Source organism: Anoplopoma fimbria, chromosome 6, assembly GCF_027596085.1.
Source record: "Anoplopoma fimbria isolate UVic2021 breed Golden Eagle Sablefish chromosome 6, Afim_UVic_2022, whole genome shotgun sequence".
NCBI classification, from domain to species: domain Eukaryota; kingdom Metazoa; phylum Chordata; class Actinopteri; order Perciformes; family Anoplopomatidae; genus Anoplopoma; species Anoplopoma fimbria.
Window position 1 is genome coordinate 9419500 of NC_072454.1, and position 19227 is coordinate 9438726.

The 19227-nt window shown below is 39.6% G+C and overlaps 1 protein-coding gene across 2 annotated transcripts in view; it reads left to right on the forward strand.

Moving 5' to 3' along the window:
- Window positions 1-19227, forward strand: part of chrm3a (cholinergic receptor, muscarinic 3a) — a 75880-nt gene that overhangs the window by 9678 nt on the left and 46975 nt on the right. Inside the window, exons 2-3 of one of the 2 annotated variants that reach the window (XM_054599980.1) lie at window positions 5810-5871; window positions 15948-16062. The gene's annotated coding sequence lies outside the window, so the exon portion shown is untranslated. The remainder of the gene's footprint in view (window positions 1-5809; window positions 5872-15947; window positions 16063-19227) is intronic. The other variant, XM_054599981.1, reaches the window with a different exon arrangement.

Here is a 19227-nt window from a genome sequence, read left to right on the forward strand (position 1 = left end):
GGTAAAAATACGTGAGCATGCAAGATGCAGCGTGGCCGGAAGGCATTATGTGAACTGGATATCTCACGAGGGATTTAATTAAAATTTGGCACAACGTTCACTTTGACTAAAGGTTGAACCGTTTAGAATTTGGATGTCAAAGATCACAGTGACCTCTCAAAACACATATTTTGGCCATAACTCAAGTGATGATATGCTTATTATGACAATTTCACACAAATGTCGAATAGGATGAGATTAAGTGATGAGATTTTGGACAGACATGGATGTAAAACTAATTTTAGTTAAATCCCCAAAAAGATGAATCAAGTAAATGAGAGTTAAAGCTCTAATATCAGTGTGTGCCACATCTAACAAAAGTAATTAGAAACAATATATTTAGCCTCTAGAGGCGAAACTCTCTGTCATTATTAGGGAATACCAGCTTTCCCTTGCTGGTATTTTCTCTCCTACGTGTTTTATGGATGGACCGACATTAACCCGATAACACCTCCCCAGGGATTACTTCCATTTAGCAAAGTGATAATAAACTCGAGCTCATCACAGGAATGTGTGTAACTTGGCATGGCATGAAAGCTTTTTGGGGGAGAAGGGCAATGACATGAATCACTCGAGTAGATTTTAGGATCGGTCATCTGTATTGTGTTCATCCTTATCAGCTGTGCAAACCTCGCTGGCAATAACAGGCAGAAGCCTTATCGAACGGCTTTGTGGAAGAAAAGTCGTAGAAGTATTTTTGTAGCCTTCAATCCAATTTCAAATCGGCGTAGGCCAAGCTCAACAGATCCTGAGGTATTACTGAAATGGGGGGAGATTTGGTGGAGGACTAGACAGCCAGAGTACATTAACTTTAGTGGTGTCTTTCGGATGGAAAGCAGGCCAGAAGCAAGAGAGGATGGATGGAATTGCCTGGCATGTTTCCATACAAAAGTTTCTGGCAGGGTACGCAGTAGAAAAAAAAAGGAAACTGTTTATTGGCTTCATACCCTCTGTGTTTCTTTGAAATGTAATCATAACCCAAGCTGGGCATATTTATTGCATATACAGGCAACATGTTGGAGTTGCGGGAGCTTATTATTTATCAATATTTATTCAGCTAAATATACGATGTAAACATGAAAATACAATGGTTGAATCGGCTTGATTTATAAAGTCTGGATTCCTAACAAAGAGCTCAGTTTAAATCTCTTCAAATCAAAGTGGCAAACAAGGACTTATTCTCCAGCAGTAGGAAAGCTGGCAGAGGGAAGACGGCAAGAGACCATTTTAGTTTCAGTTTGGGAATTTTTTGCTGCTTCAAACAAACCTGCTTGCACTGAGGCGGATGAAGTAGCACAGCTATTTATCACTAAACACAGAGTACAGCTGAGACTAATGGAAAAGTCATGAATTGTAATGGTATTTGGTCAAAGAACGACAGTATGACATTTTGACCATATGATGGTGGAAAAATCAGGGGTTCACCAAAGTGATTACAAATCATCCTGATACCTAATATCCTCCCAAATAGAATGGCAACCGTCAATGTAGTTGTTGGGACATTTCACTCAAAACCAAAAATGTCAACGTCATGGTGGAGCTAAAAAAAAGGAAAAGGAAGGGGATCATCAGTAGGATTTGTCCTCAAGGGGCCATGAAAATCTGTACAAAATTAGACAGTAGCTGACGAGATATTATAGTCTGGATCAAAGTAGTAGAGGAGCTAACCTACAGTGTCATCCATTGATGCCGTTAGCGTTTAAACAGGCCCTATTGTGCTATTTTCCGGGTGAATAATTCTATCTCAAGTTACAGTTACAACATGTTTGCATGCGTTAATGCTCATAATCCGCCTTGTTTTTCCTCATCCTGTCTGTCCTGCTGCACCTCTTCTCACCCTCTTTCTGAAACACTCCGTTGTAGCGCTTGCTCCTCCCTCCAGAAAGCAAAGTCTGCCCTGATTGGTCAGCCAGTTAGTATTTGTTGTCTTTACAGTTCCCCAGTAGTAGTTTGGCAGACAGTACTGCACACTTATACAGTTTGGTTTTATCACATTTAGTTGTCAGGGACTATATACAAAAAACATGAATCTTACACAGGAAGAATAGATGTATTGTAACAGCTTTGCTAATTCCCGTCTGCACTCTCTGGGAAAACTATCTTAACCTGCGGCCACTAAGAAGAATGGACTTAAAGCGAGTTTTCACCTGGAATGTTTAGTTTAGCTCTACACAAAAAAACTGATGCTATCATAACAATTTAACAGATGCTATAATGACATAATAGCTCTGCACAGAGTGGCTTTAAATAATTAAAACTTTCAACACGGCACTGGGATCTAGCAAATACCTAAATGCTGTGAGTGTGATTACAGAAGGCTTTGAGCTGCTTCTCTTTTACATTTAATTACTCGTGTTTGCAAATTACATTTCATTAAAAAGGCTACAAGTTGTCGATGACCTTGGGTACACTCTGTTACATTTTCTCTCAGCATGTGCCACCGCTTTGTTTCTCTCTCTTTACTGTTCATGTTTATTTAACCGCAGTTTTTTTTAATCCAGATTAGTCTCACTAAAGCTCTTTAAATTAATCTTATTAAATCTCTTTTTTCTCAGAGACATGGAGGGGCAGTTAGAGTTTGTAGTCCTCTGCCTCATTGTCCTTAAGCTCCTACCATTACATCAGTCACATCCTGCTTAATCCCAAACTGTTGAGAACGATCAGGGGAGCGGGATAACCCTGGGACCTCTTTGGCGCCCTTTATTATTTGCTGGATAGATATCAGTATCTGAGGTGATATAATGAATTAGTAAGGATCGACGGTTCTTTGGAGATCAAGTGAAACGGTCGCTGAGTCATTTCCCTGTTTTGGTTATGAGCCCTTTTAATGTATCTCCGCTTTGGCAGCAAGGTTGAGTGCAGCTCTTTGCTCTCTATATATCATAATCAGGATGTGGCAGTGGTTATTTACATTGTTCCCAATCCAGTGCTTGGACTCATTCTTAATTCCATGGTTAGCTTCCAAACAGTATCTTTCACTAAAGAAAGTTAATCATATTTCCAACAAATCTGTGTGTTTGATAACTTGTGGCTTTGGTGGAGTTCTGGAGAGTTCTTGGCGGTTGTATGAAATGCTTCGTCACTGAACAGAAACATTAACAAGGCAAGAATATTGAGGAGGAGAGACTCCAGACAGTCAAAATTCCTCAACTTTTCGGTCTTTGCAGCGCCAGGTGTCCCTGCTGAAAACGTCGAAGAGTTGCCGAAGGGTGAAATGAGAAATCTGTCAAAATGCTTAAAACATAGTTGATCAGTCGGTCATAGTGTTCTAATCAGGTTGTTAAATTAACCGGAACAAATTGTCTGCGCAGATGTATCAGATCCAGCTGTTTACTGGATAATGCTTTAAGTACAGTGTGCAGTGTGTCCATGCAGCTTTGACAGGATATGCTGATTTAAGCAGTTTTATACTTAAAGGCCTCCTGTAGGAACCTGTCAAACAGGCTCCGTAGGATACTTATGTGTCTGACCTTCTTCTCTACAGACAGATCATAATAAAGGTACTGCAGCTTCGTAATTCATTGAATTCCACTTTGACTGGCCGTATGAGACACTGGAAGCTTAATCCATTTGTCTCTTTGTGAAATGGTTCAAAGAGAAATGAGACAGACAGTCTTCCCTTGGAGCTGCAAGCATTTTCTTTGTTTTCTTTTGCCAAAGCATAAATATTTTCAGATCAGTTATGTAAGCTTGTCATCATTACTCACTACCATTTGAACGGGAACAATAATGAAAGAAAATCATTATAATGCTTTCAGTTTTCCTTCTTGTTGTTAAAGTAAGCCATAAATGAAAAGGATTTGCAGTGTATCTGCCAAGCATGTACAGAAGTTTAAATTATGTTGTATTGTTATTGAATCAGTTTTGAAAGTTTGTCCCTATTATATGATTTCTTTTAATAAATCCCTCACTGAAGGGAAATGAAACGAGTAATCCCTCATCTTATAATATGCACTGAATGTATTTTCTCACGGAGTCCTGCTGGGGCATCGTTATTTTGTAGTTTTTAAATTTAGTCACGTATTTACTGACATAATTTACTCTACTTTTACATTACTTTTCTCTTTGATGGATAAACTGTAATAAATGCATTCACATTGATTAGCTTTTACCCCCCCTACCTCGGGAACACACAGAATCCCTAACTGCCATTATTGGAGCCTTGTCGTTCTGATAGTCTGGGCGTGTTCACGTTCAATGTAACCGTTAGTCAGTGGAAGTGACAGGGCGGCGGCCGACCTAACACATGACTTGTCTAAATGGCGAGGTCATTCGATCTCTGCTCCTGCCTCATCCATCAGGATGACATGCAGATGGTCGCTGTACATCCCTAGGACCTCTAGACATCCGTGTCTCTCCGTGTTTAACCTGCTCATAAGTCCTGTCTGAATAAAACAATCAATTTCAAACGTCACATCGCTGGAATCTGAAAAATTGAAGCATCTGTTGATGTGTTATTTAATTTAAAGATTTTGAATACATTCACAAAAGCTCAAAAAGTGTTGGCCATGTGTTATACTGGAGATTTAAAAGCCCCCAGAGTTTTATATTGCTCAAATTGAACATGAAATCGACTTAATTGAATAATTGCTATTCCTTTAGGTTGTGACAATGATAGAGAGGAAAGGCAGAATGGGAAAAGGTAGGATGAAGGGATGATATAACATTTGTGGAACTTGAACAACTCTCTTAAATAGAAACTAGAAAAAGCAAGACTCTAATCTGTGATGCTCGGCTGACTTTACAGCCTTGAGGTGATCTGTGGACACATGAGATTAACGGGGTTTGTAGATTTGCCTGTACGAACCTGAAAAGAGCTTTCGTGTTAAAGTTATGCCACAAGAGAGAATAATCTTGTGTATTCGACATAAACTGTCCCAAAGCAAATCTTCAGCTAAACCAGCAGTGTGTCTTATAATGGAATATGCATGTACTACACATTCTGCAAATGCGCAGTTTTCTCTGCATTAATAATCCCAAACTGTCAAATCATGAACCATCAAATTTTTATGGTGTCCTCCACATCATCAAGCACCTTGCAGAGTCCTTACTTCCTCTTTTAGTGTTTTTTTTTTTACAGTTATACCTCTGAACATATGGCGAGGCTAAGATGTAGTGAGGACTCAAGTGACTGGCCTGAAAGAGAAAGAAAATGGAAAATTCATTTAGATGAAAGCCCCAGGCTGAGCGAGCAATACATCACATTTATAATGAATGATTATGATGTCGAAGTTTTCGGGTTTCACATTTCTTAAGAAGTAGTTTTCACAAAAAATGTGTGGCTCTGAACAGCACATTTGGCATATTCTCTTTTTTTTTAATCCTGTTGTTTTACAAACCAGTGCTGCTTTTAACTTCTTCTCTGTGCATAAGGGGATATATTTTTTTAGCTGAGGAGATGTCATGGTTGGCGTTGGATGTGTGTAAATCCATTTTCCTCCTTCACCGGCTCACTATTTGCTTACACTGGGCATAATGAATCATTAATTCACTGCTGTCACTTGCAGCCCACAGTCACTCTGAGCAGAATTAACTCTTGATCCAGCAGAGCAGAGAAGGAACAAAGAAGTGAAGGAGCATGAGCCTCTCCATGTTTGTTTCACTCCGAACAGCAAACTATGGATCCGGTAATGTGTTGACAGGGTGGCTGTTTTCTAATAAGACTATTAAGCTGCACCCTCTGATGCGTGCTGCTTTGCTTGTGTTTTGCATTTTTATAATTTTATTTCGTGCTCATTATTACCCGACCTCCTGTTCGTCTGTGCTGCAGGTATTTCCAGACTTTGAACAAGAGATGATTTTCTGTTCCACTGTGGATGAAAGAGCAATGCGGTGGGTGCCAATTTTTTTCACTTTTAATAAAGTACCATTGCAAACCAGAAATAACGCTATGTCTTATAGAAAAGTGGTTTCATATCACTGGTACTTGTACCCAGGGGTTTCCAAGAGTTATGTGGGAAAAATGTTGAGTAGCTCAATTAACTGAAAAATATATATATATATATATTAAAAAAAATCTATACACAGATATATATAAACACACACCTGAACACTACAAGTTGTGATTTTGAGTGCATGAAAACTAGTTAGCAAACGAAGCAGTAAATTATATATAATATATTTGTGACTACAACAGTTTAACAAGTTACACCGAAAATTGACGCTTAATGTCTGTAGAGCTCTTACTTTGATCTTTAACGTTGGATGGCTTTGTGTCTTTCCTCTCCTGTTAAAAATGTCTCTGCTTGGCTGCAGGTTTCCACCTGGCGATGGGAATCACTATTTAAGAGGCATTTTAGGCAAATAGACGAGGCACCACGAAGGAGTATCTCACTCTGATGATGTTGAGTGTCTTTTTAATTAGTCTGGATTGCTATTCCAAAATCTCTCATTAATACCCATTTGAAATCAGAGTGCCGTTATTATGGGGACATTAGCATGTACCTGAACATCATTATCTCTTTACTGGATGATAAATTGTTCCCCACGGATAAGGACGATGGCATTCCACCGGACAATGACACGGCTGGAAATGAAATATATCCTAGAGTCTAGACTGAAAGACAGACTTTGTTGCAAATGTTGTGGCGACATGTTTTTTGAAACAGAGACACTGCAGAGACGATTTCTTCAGATGACTGAAGGTAGCCTGGAATTCTAAAAAACATATCCCTCGGTTTGATTTTCACCAGCTGTAGGGCTCAGTTTCTAAGCTCGTTTCTCTACTCCTGTCTGTTTTCCCTTCTGTTGTCTTTTGGAGATTTTTTCCCAATAAGACTGGTTGACTGCTGCTGCTTGTCTTTCTCTTTGTCACCTCCTGAGGCCGAGGCTCAGCTGTTCTGTCCCCCCCTTATAGCCACACAGGCAAAAAGACACAGCCGGTCTAATTGATAATAACCCTTCAGCTGTCATAACTGTGGTTCACCGCAGCTTTTCGGCAAAATGTGAAGAAGTTGGCTTTAACATGCTGGAGTCCTATAGCTTTCAGCATTACAGGGATGTTGTTTGTTTTACACATAAAAGTGTTTTTCTTGTGGTTATTCTTATTTTATAAGCAAGTTCTGTCTCTGCACAATTCTTAGCTTAAATATTGTACTTTCTCTTGACAAATTCTTCACAGATACAGCTCAGATCTCTTCTCCATTGCTGCTTATTTCTCAATATGTTCTCTGGGTGGAGACTCAGGGTCCTCACTGTTTACGGCATACTGTTTGTGCAACATTAAGAGGTCAAACTGGACAAATAACTTGTGAAAAGGAAAAACAAATGGCCCCCAAAGATGTTGTTCCCATGATTTCTAAAGACACGTTTTTTTCAACACTGGTAAACCTATGATTCTCTCTGAAGCAATTCCCTTGAAAACACAAACACTTTTTTAACATTATGCTTGTCAAATTATGGCCACAACATATTAAAAATCCCCCAGTGAGCCTCACTGATGTGTGAGAAAATACTTTTTCCTCATCAGTATGTTTGTTTGTGTGAGACGTACAGTGTTCTCTTATTATGAAGTCCCACTCCCTTGGTTTCTTAAATCAGTTTGTTCTCCTGAAGTTGTTAGAGTCGACCTTTTGCCTGCATTTTTTGCTTCTTTTCAGCGTCCACAGGAAGTATTTCATGACTGTCAGCGGTCTTGCAAGCTGAAGGTTAGAAATAGCTTTTAGCCTGATGGTAGTAGACCATCTTTATTTGAAAACCAAGAATATTATTTTGTTGGTGCTGGCACTGAGACAATGCTGTTAAATTCCTTTGTGCATGAATAATTGTTTTTGCTCTTTTGGGACGTTGTAATATAGCCTTCTTTATTTTCTCATTCTTTGGTGTCTCAACCGGTCCTTAGCTAGACGATATGGGAATGGAGTGCAGTGTTTGGGAGACGGTGTTCTCCCATTTCTGTTGACCGATGGCAGGAGGAGACGAAAGGCGTAATGTAAAAAGCAATGCCTCTGACACTTTTCCTCCCCAACTCCGCTGCACTTTCCTTCCTCCTCTCACCTAAGCTGCAGTGCATGTTTTCACACTCATTCAAGAATGCAGGGGGGTCTGCCAGTCCTGTCCATAGACACGACACAAAGATGCAGAGACACGTTCACACATATTCCACCTCCTCCCGTCATCCCTTCCATCCTCCTACTTTATCCCATTCCCACTTTTCCTTCCACCTTGTTTCCTAAGGTGCTGCACACTTTATGTGGAAAACAACCCACACTGCACACGGCTGAGTGAACACGCTAAGAGCATTTGAGCTTTTGGGATTCTGAATTCTTTAATGCTACTCTGTGGTGTTTGTGGTGATGAAGCCCCAGATGATGGCTGGCTAAATGGGCTGAGGAATTTCCCTCTGTGGAGCAAGGATCCACATCATTTGTCAAGCAAGCTGCCTTCAATTATCAATCAAACACAATGCTCACCATTAAAACGAACTTCAATGAAAAGCTTATTTGCACACCAGCTGGATATCACACATTCAGAGCGGCTCATAAACAGAAATTAGTTTGTGGTTTGGTCATCTTGCTTTCAGAGCTGGTGCTGTTGATTATTTTCTTTCTTTTTAACAATTCCTTCTCCTGCAGTTAAAGAGAGATTTCATCTGCTCTTTTTTGTTTGTGTTGCTCAGTTTGTGGTCCCTTTTGTCCTAAGAGTTGCATTTATTATTCCCCCCTGTGTCGTTCGCACCTCGCTGCCTCACGCCTCCTCTTATGCTGTCAGCTCACATTCAGAGTAGCTCTAATTGAGTTTTTTGGACAGCCGGCCCAGTATCAAACGCTCCATGAGAGATAAAAGACATTTTGCATTACGAAACATCAAAGGGGCGCTTTCCGTACCCTCACCCCTTTCCACTTCGACACTCACCGAAACATGATGAGATCAAATGAACATCTAAGGTCAGTGTAGCACTGAAGGGTTAATGATGGAGAGACCACGCTTGGATTCTTAATTCACACTCTGGGCATATAACAACCCTCAACCCATTCAAGTCTCATCCTCCCACTTATGATGACTCATGCACTTTGCACTTTACGATCAACCTGTTTATTTAAAGCTCTTTATATGAATTCATCTGACTGTAATGTGATGTGTCTTGGGCTCAGATTTGTCATTATCTGACACTGTCTACTTTCACTGGGATCAATAGGCTGTTAATGGTGGCAGACATGAGGTAGACGTCACATCTAAATTCAGCAGTGGCATGAAGCATCCTGTAGTACAGATACTTATTTGAAGTTGTAGGTAATTCACAGTGAAGTGGCACAATCCTGAGATCTCTTCTGCGAGGTTCAACTTCTGTTTTATTTTCTTATCATTTATCATATAGCTTTCTTAATCCCTATATCTGTAAGAGTATATAATAACATCTATGCCTCTTACCTGGGCAGAGAAAAATTATGGGACTACTTTATACCACGACATCCTCTACATTTCTACTTCTCTACTTGGGAAGTAAAGTGGGGATATTTTAGGTAAACTGCTGAACCCTCATGCAGTATACAGAGATTTATATGAAGCTTTCATATCCGGCCCTACAAGACAGATTGTAATCCAGTCAGCAAGATAAACACAGGGAAATGTTTTTGTGTGTGTTATATCAACCTCAGCAGATATAACAGGGCATTTCAAGAGCACACAATCAGATCACATGCATCACAGGGACATTGTTGTCAATGCCCTAACCATCATATGAACTCTGGCCGGAGGAATTGTTCAAGGTAACCTGTGGAGTTTTATTGTGTGTCCTTGTGTTTTCTAAGCAAAGCTGATTTTTTTGAATATTTTAAATCTTGCATTGTTTGGTCTTCTTCTTGCTTGCTTTGTGTTGGTGCATTGCCACACCCGTGTCTTTGCCTGTTAATGCCGCCAACTGTGAATCAGTGGACTAACGTGAAACTTGAGCATGTTTGTCCTCATATGCATTTATAAAGCTAACAAAACTGGAACCCAGTTTGCTCCATACAACTGCTAGTGGTCAAAATCTTGTCTGTGGTGTCACTGTGCTGTCACACTCACATTTGACTTAAACATTATAGCTAAATCCTTAATTTTTTTCACCATATAAGTTTTAACTAGATTTACATATATAACTGAGGGATTTGTCTTAATAAACACAGCATTCAAAATCCTGTCCTCTCCGTCTCAACAAGCGAGCAAGAGAGAGGGAGAGAGCGCAGAAGGAGCTGGCGTTAGTTAGATGAAAGCCGTGAATCAAAGAATAAAACAATATTTTCTGATTTCTTTCATGGCAGTTATATTCTAAAGCACAAATAAACACATCCACTTCTTCTCACAAACCTACGGGTAGGTGAATGAATGCAGCCCAAAAGTAAACTAAATTCCACATCTGGCCTGTCAGTGTCAGGCCTGTAAGGCTCGATACGCCGAGGATTGTGACAGAGCGGCATGTTTTACCTGGGAATGAGAATGAACTGCACACCCTGCTTATTGGCTTGGGGTTACACCCTCACGTGGGGTCTAAATGCTCTCTGCTGACACCCAGAATCGTCCCAAACAAAGCAAAATAAGAAGAAATAGAAAATACAGGCAGAGAGTAGGGTCTTTACAAACACCGCCACACACTTCTAGTAAGTGATGATTGAGAAGAATTATTTTTGTATCAATTCATACATTGTTTTTAGGAAATAGTTGTATATTATACCTTTAATCATCATGGCGAACAGCTTCCAACGACATTGATTTGATATTAAAAGATGTGGTAATTTGGGAGCACTAAGCAGATTACTTTTAGATTCTGACAGTTTGACCCTTGTGTTTATATTTGGATCAAGGATTATGCCTTTGAAGGGCTTAGCAACTGTCTCAGACTCGATTACTTTTTTGTAAGGTCACAAAGACCCGTTCTTTCGTTAGTGTTGACGTGTGAAATGTCTGATTGAATGAAACTTGACTTTGTCTTGAAATTGGCTTTGACAGCGGACATATTGTCTCCCTGCGGAACTCTTTAGAAAGATGCCTTTTAACAAATGAGGGCAAGAATGCTTTGCTTTTTGGCATAATTTCAAGGCCTCTATGTTGTTCTCTTGTGTCCCGTTTTCTTAGAAAGATTACGTAAGAATACAGCAAATAACAGAGTTACAGATAGCTTTCAATGTTTTTAACTCCTTGAGCAGATAAGTTTTGTTCAAATGCATTACTGACAGTTCTGAATGACACTGTTCAAAGTTGTACTTTTTGCTTGGATACATGGACAAATATTGACCTCAGTTTGTTGATTTCAATGAGGAAATTGCTTTATTCAGTGCCAAGCTTTTAAAAGTCATGTTCCATGGTTAATTTTACTGGCCCTTTCAAACTATCCACTCTCGCTCACTCTGTCTCGTTTTCATCTTCACCCCTCATCTCTTTCCTTCCTTTACAGCCTCATGGGCTTCATAGTGGCTGCTTATCTTCCATCTGTTTCCCAATCAATTTGCTCTCATTTCCTGCCAATTGGTCCACCTCCACGGGCTAAGGCTCATTTAACGGGAAGCATCGCATGTTGAGATCATCAGCTGTAGTTATGGTGATCAGTCCCTGAACGTCTCTGCATCACAGGAGCTTGCCTGGAGTTTGGCCACTTGATTGAAGTTGTGGATACGGCCCTTTGCAAGACCACTGGGGGAAGGTGTCCATGTATATGTGTGTGTGTGTGTGTGTGTGTGTGTGTGTGTGTGTGTGTGTGTGTGTGTGTGTGTGTGTGTGTGTGTGTGTGTGTGTGTGTGTGTGTGTGTGTGTGTGTGTGTGTGTGTGTGTGTGAACAGGCAGTGTTTTAGTAGATGGCTCACAGATATACTCATTTAACAACGTGAACGTTTAATGATCAGAACAACGTTTGTGGTTTATTGATGTAGGACCATGGTTTCTGTTGGGTCTGTTCTATTTGTTTGATATGCAAGTCATGCACAGACAACTGACTGCATCCTGCATTCAGATCCCTGTCAGTTCATTTTAATTGCATAATTGCATGCTACTTTTTGCAAACAACAACCCATCCTCCCAGTACAGCAAATATCACTCTTCATTACTTTATTGCCACTTCCTTAAACGCTGTGTAATCTGTCACCATCATCATGCATTTGCTTGAAAACTGGCACCAACCTGGCTCCTATCTAATCTCTATAAACAGTAATGTCTCACCCATACAGTATTTATTATCACACATATTTCTCTTTCTGTCCTTAACCCAGCCCTATTCTTGAATGCATGTGGTTCTCTGAGTACAACAGAAGGCTGAGAGGAAAAAAACAACAACTGAAATGTGTCCTCACTGATGTGCCAGAGAGATTTTTTTTTGTCTCATAAATTTTAAGGCGAGCTCTAGCTTGCAGGGTGGTGACTGAGTGTTGAACAGGAGAAAGCAGAGCGGTCCTGCTGGTCAGTGAGTTGCACTAACAATAGTCACATTTTACACGGGGCTTCAGACATTGGGAAGGAATATGTGGGCTGTCGACAGTCGGGTTAAGGTCTTAAATGGGTGAAACTGTTTCAGGCCTCTTTGATAGCCTGCAATTGAGTTTTCCAGCTGACATGCATAAACCAATTAACAGAATATCCCTGTCCACCTTTGTGGATGAAAATCCTTTTAACGTAATAATTATTCTCCACTGAGCAGTACTTGTGACTGCAGTGTGCTTTCTCTGCTTTACAGTAGCTCATACATGGACTGGTTTTTACCCCCAGTACATCCTTCTATATTTAAAAATTCACATGGGAAGTCTTTATTTTAGTGTACCCAGATGTAGTATAACATGACATCTAACTATATGTTGAAGCCCATTTCCACATATAAAGACATATATAGGCCTATTTATGAGAAAACTTGTCATCTTCATTGCGATTTAAGAAAACAGACACAAGATCTACACAATACAGACCCTCAGTGTCTGTCTGCTGCACATGAAGTAGCCGGTCTTATCAGTGGGAGCGGATGGAGAGCGTCCAAGTGAGAGGCTCAGTCTGTCTCCATGTATGTCATAAGTAAGAGGATGACCTTGGCCGAATCTCAACTGCAGCTCATCCATGAGAGACTCACACACACACACACACACACACACGTCTTTTTCACTCTGTACCTCTGTCTAATTGACTCACACACACAAACTGCCTTGCTCCTACACATTCCTGTATGCAGTGTTACAGCTGGAGACAATATATACTCCTCCGCACCGTCACTTCATCATAAAAAGCCTTTTGTAAGACACTCTTGCACTACTGCCTTACATGCAGGTGGTTAGATAATGAGTCATTTGTTGTAGTTACTATGACGGGATGAAGTATTTGCTGCAAGTTTAATATGTTGCTTGAAAGTTAATATAAGAGGTAGATTTAGTCAACATTCTTCCCCTTTTTCCTAAGCATTTAATGATACTTGAGCCCCGTTTTTATCATGGCTAAACAAGAACTGGCAGCTTCTAAATCAACTCGACACTGGGTGTTTGAGTCATGTAACATAAAACCCAAAAGACATTAATCAGGGGCAGTTTTTCTGTGTAGTTGTTCTCGCCTTGCTGCTCTCGCAGGGCAGGATAAACAGTCAGTGAAAGCTGATATGGATGTATTTTCGGCCAATAAATTTAAAAAGAGCTTTGCTTGTTGATTTATATTGGACCATAGCTAGGTGAGATAAGGGGCTCCATTTAGGAGGAAGAAAGAAGTGGTGCTGTGAGTGAAAGTGCCAGGAGATTTGGTAAATCCAACCTATCATGTAGAAGTAGTTGCCACTGTGGTTTATATCTGTACCTCTGTGGCCGTGTGCTGCAATGTTAGACTCCTGTGTGCCTCCTTTAATACACATGAAGACACCAGGTGGTTCTTTTCACCTGCGACATCAAGTTTTACAGTTCCATAATGAATGCAGATGTTTTACCAGCTCTTTGTCATTTCATACTTTGGCCTGATTATAATAGAGGTGCTTACTAAGTGGAGACTAATGCATCACAACATTAACATAATAAAAATAATCAAACGAAAAAAAACTGTATGCCATTAATGTGTTCGTAATGTCCTAATGGCAGCCGCTAGTTAAGCATAATCAAATATTTCCCTCTCATTCTAAACTGCTTAACACTACAGGTACTACACATCTCCATGTTTGCATAAACTACAGAAACAAAGTTACACCTACATTTAAGAATTGATAAGTTAAAAATGTTGTTTTCCCTCTAAAACTGTAATTTAAGGAATTTAAACTAAGCTTTAAATAAAATAAAAAAATCATATATATATAAAGGTACATACAGGAAATTTGACCTCTGCATTTAATCCATCCTAAGCCTTTAGGACCAGTGGGCTGCTGTGAAGTGTCCTGGGAGCATGGGGTTCAGTGTCTCACCTGAGGACACTTTAACATGTGGACAGTAGGGATTCAAACCATCAACCTTAAGGTTAAAGGTGACCTCTTCCCACTGAGCTACAGCTTTTGATGTGACTGCGCTACAGATGTATAGAACTAGATCTGTTGCTGCCTCCCAACCAACAAATACCATTCCATTGGCTTCTGTATTGAATGATATTCTCACATCCGACAAGAGTTTACTGACTAAACATTAGTTTCTTCTCCCGTTCCTCACAGTTGCATTTTAAAAAGGAGCACTTCAAGATTTTCTTCTTCAGAGTAATTCGCTGTGAAACTGAGAACTAAAGCTTTTATAATTACTTGACCTTTTATCTGTTACTTTAAAGGAGTGGCCTTGACATGTACTGCGTTTCAGATTTGGTAATAAGCTATTGTACGTTCACATTCGCACTCTATCTGGATAATTACCATTTCATATTATTGTGGGAAAAGCCCCCTCATTCATCGGGTATTTCATGCAAATTGAGACTCAGATCAAGTAGAATTGCCGATTTTAAAGTGGAAACTTGAAAATGGTAATTGTCTCGTTCAGTCCTCTTTATGGCTCACTTGAGAATGCCCCTGCACAATCAGCTAAAATGTGGAGCAGATAGGCCAATGAGGTTGTCAGAAATAGGATGAAGTACCCCATCTTGTTAAAATGCAAGAAAACATTTCTGTATCATTTTTTAAATGAGTTAGGTCTTCGTGCAGCCGGTGAAATTGTCAGTGTTTTAAAAAAAAAAAAGTAATGTAGCTCTACATTAAAAGAGAAATGTTTCCTCGATTGACCTTTGAGCTGTCAATTGTAAGTGTTAAATGAAAAGGAGAGTATGACGTTCTCCATTGTTTCACAATACTCAAGGCTTTTGTCAATTATTTGAATATTAACAGGGACCCTTGACCGTCCTCCACTCTATCACACTTTGTATTTACCTTTCCAATCCAGCTATGACTTTCATTTTATGTAAATGTGCTTTCAGTATGGGAACTGCTCCATGACTTAAGCTCATTTTTTTTGTACCACATTCATATTTGTCTCTTAAGACCGTTTTAATGAGCTCTCATAAGGTCTGCTTCCTTAGCCCCTGGCTAGATCCAGCAATGTGCAGCAGGCAACTCTACTAGACCAAGACTATATAAGGCATGAACACTTCCCTAGACATGAAGACATGCCATTCTTCCCTTTGACAGATATTATCCAGCGTGGAATGGTAGCTACACTTCTCAAGTAGATCCTTGATTAAAACAAATTGCATGAAGAAAGATTCTAACACTGCAGCGGATGAAAAGGTAGATCACTCACAGCAAAATGCGATTTGGCAGCGACACCCTTGAAAAGATATACACATTGATGATGATGGAAGACCTTTGGCTCTAGTTTGAGGGATAAAATTCATATTTTCTGGAGAGAAAGAGTGTGATGGTCTTTCCTACCTTTTGCAATGTGCCTTTCATTTTATGCTAAAGATAATGTGACCTATAGGTGTTCCACTTCCTAATTTGGACACATCCTCTTTTACTCATTCTTTCCTTTCCTCTCATCCTCCCTCTGCCCCCTTGATCCCTGTCTGCCTCCCAGACGCCATGATCCGACCGGAGGAGGATAGTCGTGCACCAACAGTAGACGGCATTGTAACCAGAAGGCACTCCGCTGAAAGGTGACCTCCAGACACTTCACCTCCCCAAAACATTTGGTGAGTTAAGAGTCAGAGGATCCATTGTTTTCACAAATGACACCCCCCCCCCCCCCCCCCCCGTGTCAACGTTTGCCAAGATTTGCAGCTCCACGCCATTTGCTAATGTTAATGTTAGACATTTTCAATGTCCTCTACAACAGTCACCTCGCATGGCAGCCAGATTCCTGCAATGTCACAATGTCATGTCAAGTAATGTGTTTCTGTCCGCCGAGCCAGAGCACGGACCAATCAGTGTAATGTGAAGAGCAACGGGTGTTTTTTGCTCTTCTTTGCTTCAGTAAAAGTTTGATTTACAGATGGTTCATCCAATCACCAATCAGTAAGGTTTCAAAGTGAATGTCCTTTTCAAGTGACCATTTGATGACCTGCAGAGCCCTCTGCGTTGATTGGCAGGTCAGGTTACTAAAACAGAGTACATCATCTACTGTATTTTTCTTGGCTTTTGTCACAGCTGCCTTTGAAAAGAAAAAGTGAAACGTGGAATTTCTTAATTTTCCCTTCCCTATAGCATTGATTGACTCATCCATGCTTAAAGTCCTTAGTGACGGGTGCAAACCATCTGTAACTTATTATGTGCGCACACACGAGACTGAAAAAAAATGAAACAAACATAATCATGACAATAGCCTGACAACAACCACAATACCAAAATGCCAATCCTACCAGAACTTATACTAATAATAAACTGATGTGCAATGTGATTGTGATTAGGAGGGGGCGCAGAGAAATACAGAGCTTGTGATAACGTTATCTGTGCTGCATGAACACTGAATATGTGTTGTTTGATAAAAACAAGTGGTTTTATTTCAAATAAGAACCGTAGAAATGATGTTGATGTATTGGTGCCTCAGGAGGCGGGCAGGCAGCTCCTCAGTAACTGAAATGGAAATATGTGTGTCGACCTGGAGAGTCTGGGATTGTAATTGTGCGGCCTTAATTGCCACTTTTGACCAGTCAGCAGACATACAGGCAACCAGGTCCTGTATTTCCGAAATCTGTTCTCTCATGTGCCAAAGGATTTCAACTAGGGGTGAGTACATAGTGACAAAAATAGGTTTAAAGGAATAGGTTATGCTTTATTTATTAATTATAAACATTTGGCCCATGAGTGGTCCTGATTACACATAAAACGTTTTTGCATTCACTTTAGTCTTTATTTTTTGAATGGAAATAAATGGTAATCGTTATAGACATAGTAAAAGGCATATTTTGTGTAATAGTAGTACCTACACAGTGCATGCTGATGCAAAGCTTACTCTGTGATAAAAGAAAAAAAAGGTGCTACAGCTCCTCTTAAAAATATATACAATTAAATGATGTAGCCTACGGCGAGAGAGCCTCTTTATGGAAATCAGGTGTGCACTGAAGCAATGATTGATAATAGACTTGCACTTATATAAGAGACGAGAACCTCAGGCTATACTCAATAAATTTCTGTAAGTGAAACTAACACAAAAAAACATTAAAATCAAGCAAACATAAACAAATAATAATGTATCACTAGCCAAAGGCAAGGCTAATTTGTCATGGGGAAAAACTGGTGCATATGTACACTGTTAAGTTACTCTGTACAGAGTTTAATGGGTTTACAGTTTGCGTACAGCAGGTCTTAAAGGCATTCGAGCATTGGATGGAATTCAGTCAGCGTGCATTTAATTTGAGTTCTCAGTAACAGGAGGCGCAGACAAGGTTACACAAGAGATATGGACGAACACATATTTGGGGCGTGAGTGTAGGAAGAGATAAACCATTTCTGTCACCTCATTTCTTGGAATATGATTACCTGTCTGAAGTTATAAGTTTGTCCGCCGCTTCTTCTATCTTATCTGTTTCAGCTATTGGTTACATTGTTAGATTTTATTGGACTTTCACGATGTTAATTGGCAGATTGTAATCATTGATTCAAGATTTGTAATGCTTTGAGGAATTGTTTTTATTTGAAACCCACAATTGAAGAGGTCACTGTCTTCCAGCACATTATTAGTATATTGGAATTCCAAAAACTGGAGGGCATATTCCTCAGTCATATTTGTTACTTAAGTCTAGTTTACAATAAGAAATTGCAATAATTACATGACATTTTCACATCATTAAAAAGTATTTTTTTAAGCTACTCTTAAGTCCTGAATGCCTTACACCTCTTATGCATGTATTTTATGCAAGAAAAACTTGTAGAGATCTCAAGAAACCCCCAAGTTGCAAGAGTTAATAAACTGTTTAGCTTTTTGCTTATTTCTGTAGTCTAGTCTCAGATGTTGAAAAAGTTGCAAAATAATCATGACAAAAAAATCCACATTTGCTCCACTTTTTAGAGCCACAAGCTACGATATTCTGTCCGTCCCTGTCATAATCTCTCGACTGTATCTTGCTGGATATCCTAACAATTTGGGTCAAAATTTAGCTGATGGAGTGTTTGAGAGAACAAAAGGTGAGTTATAGTAAAAAACAATCATGTGGGACTTCATTAGGTTGTCGGGTTCTGCACTGTGGTGCTTCAAACATTTAACAACCTATTTAGTATTCAGCTGCAGCTCTCAGGGGAGCATACTTGCAATTACAGAATAATCCTTGACTAAGTTAGGAAATATCCGTCATAACAAGTCCATTAATACACACATAGAGGCACAAACACACACACACACACACACACACACACACACACACACACACACACACACACACACACACACACACACACACACACACACACACACACACACACACACACATGCACACCATTACTTTACTCTGCTGAAGTTTTCACAATCCACTCAATGTTTTGGTGAAACTATAGCAGTATTAAGCATTTTTAAAACACAGCAATGTTTGTTCTCAGTTTCCTTAAAACATCTCCAGCTTTCGCCAAATGAGTATCTCGGTCTTCTTTGATAGTTTTTTCAGTTTCAGCTAAAACTTTGTAAGCAGTTGGCAATGATGTGGGTCTTCTAGGAATGCACTAATCATGTTTTTTACTTTGTCCAAATCCCCATTGAAGTCATTAAATATTTACCACAGTTGATCTTTTTACAAACATAACACAGCAGCACATTGAATACTAAATAGGGGGTATACTAAACATAGTAAAACAGCTTATGCTACACTTATTTCAACATGCATCCACCACATATTTTTTACTGAATAAAAACTGAATTAAACCCCACT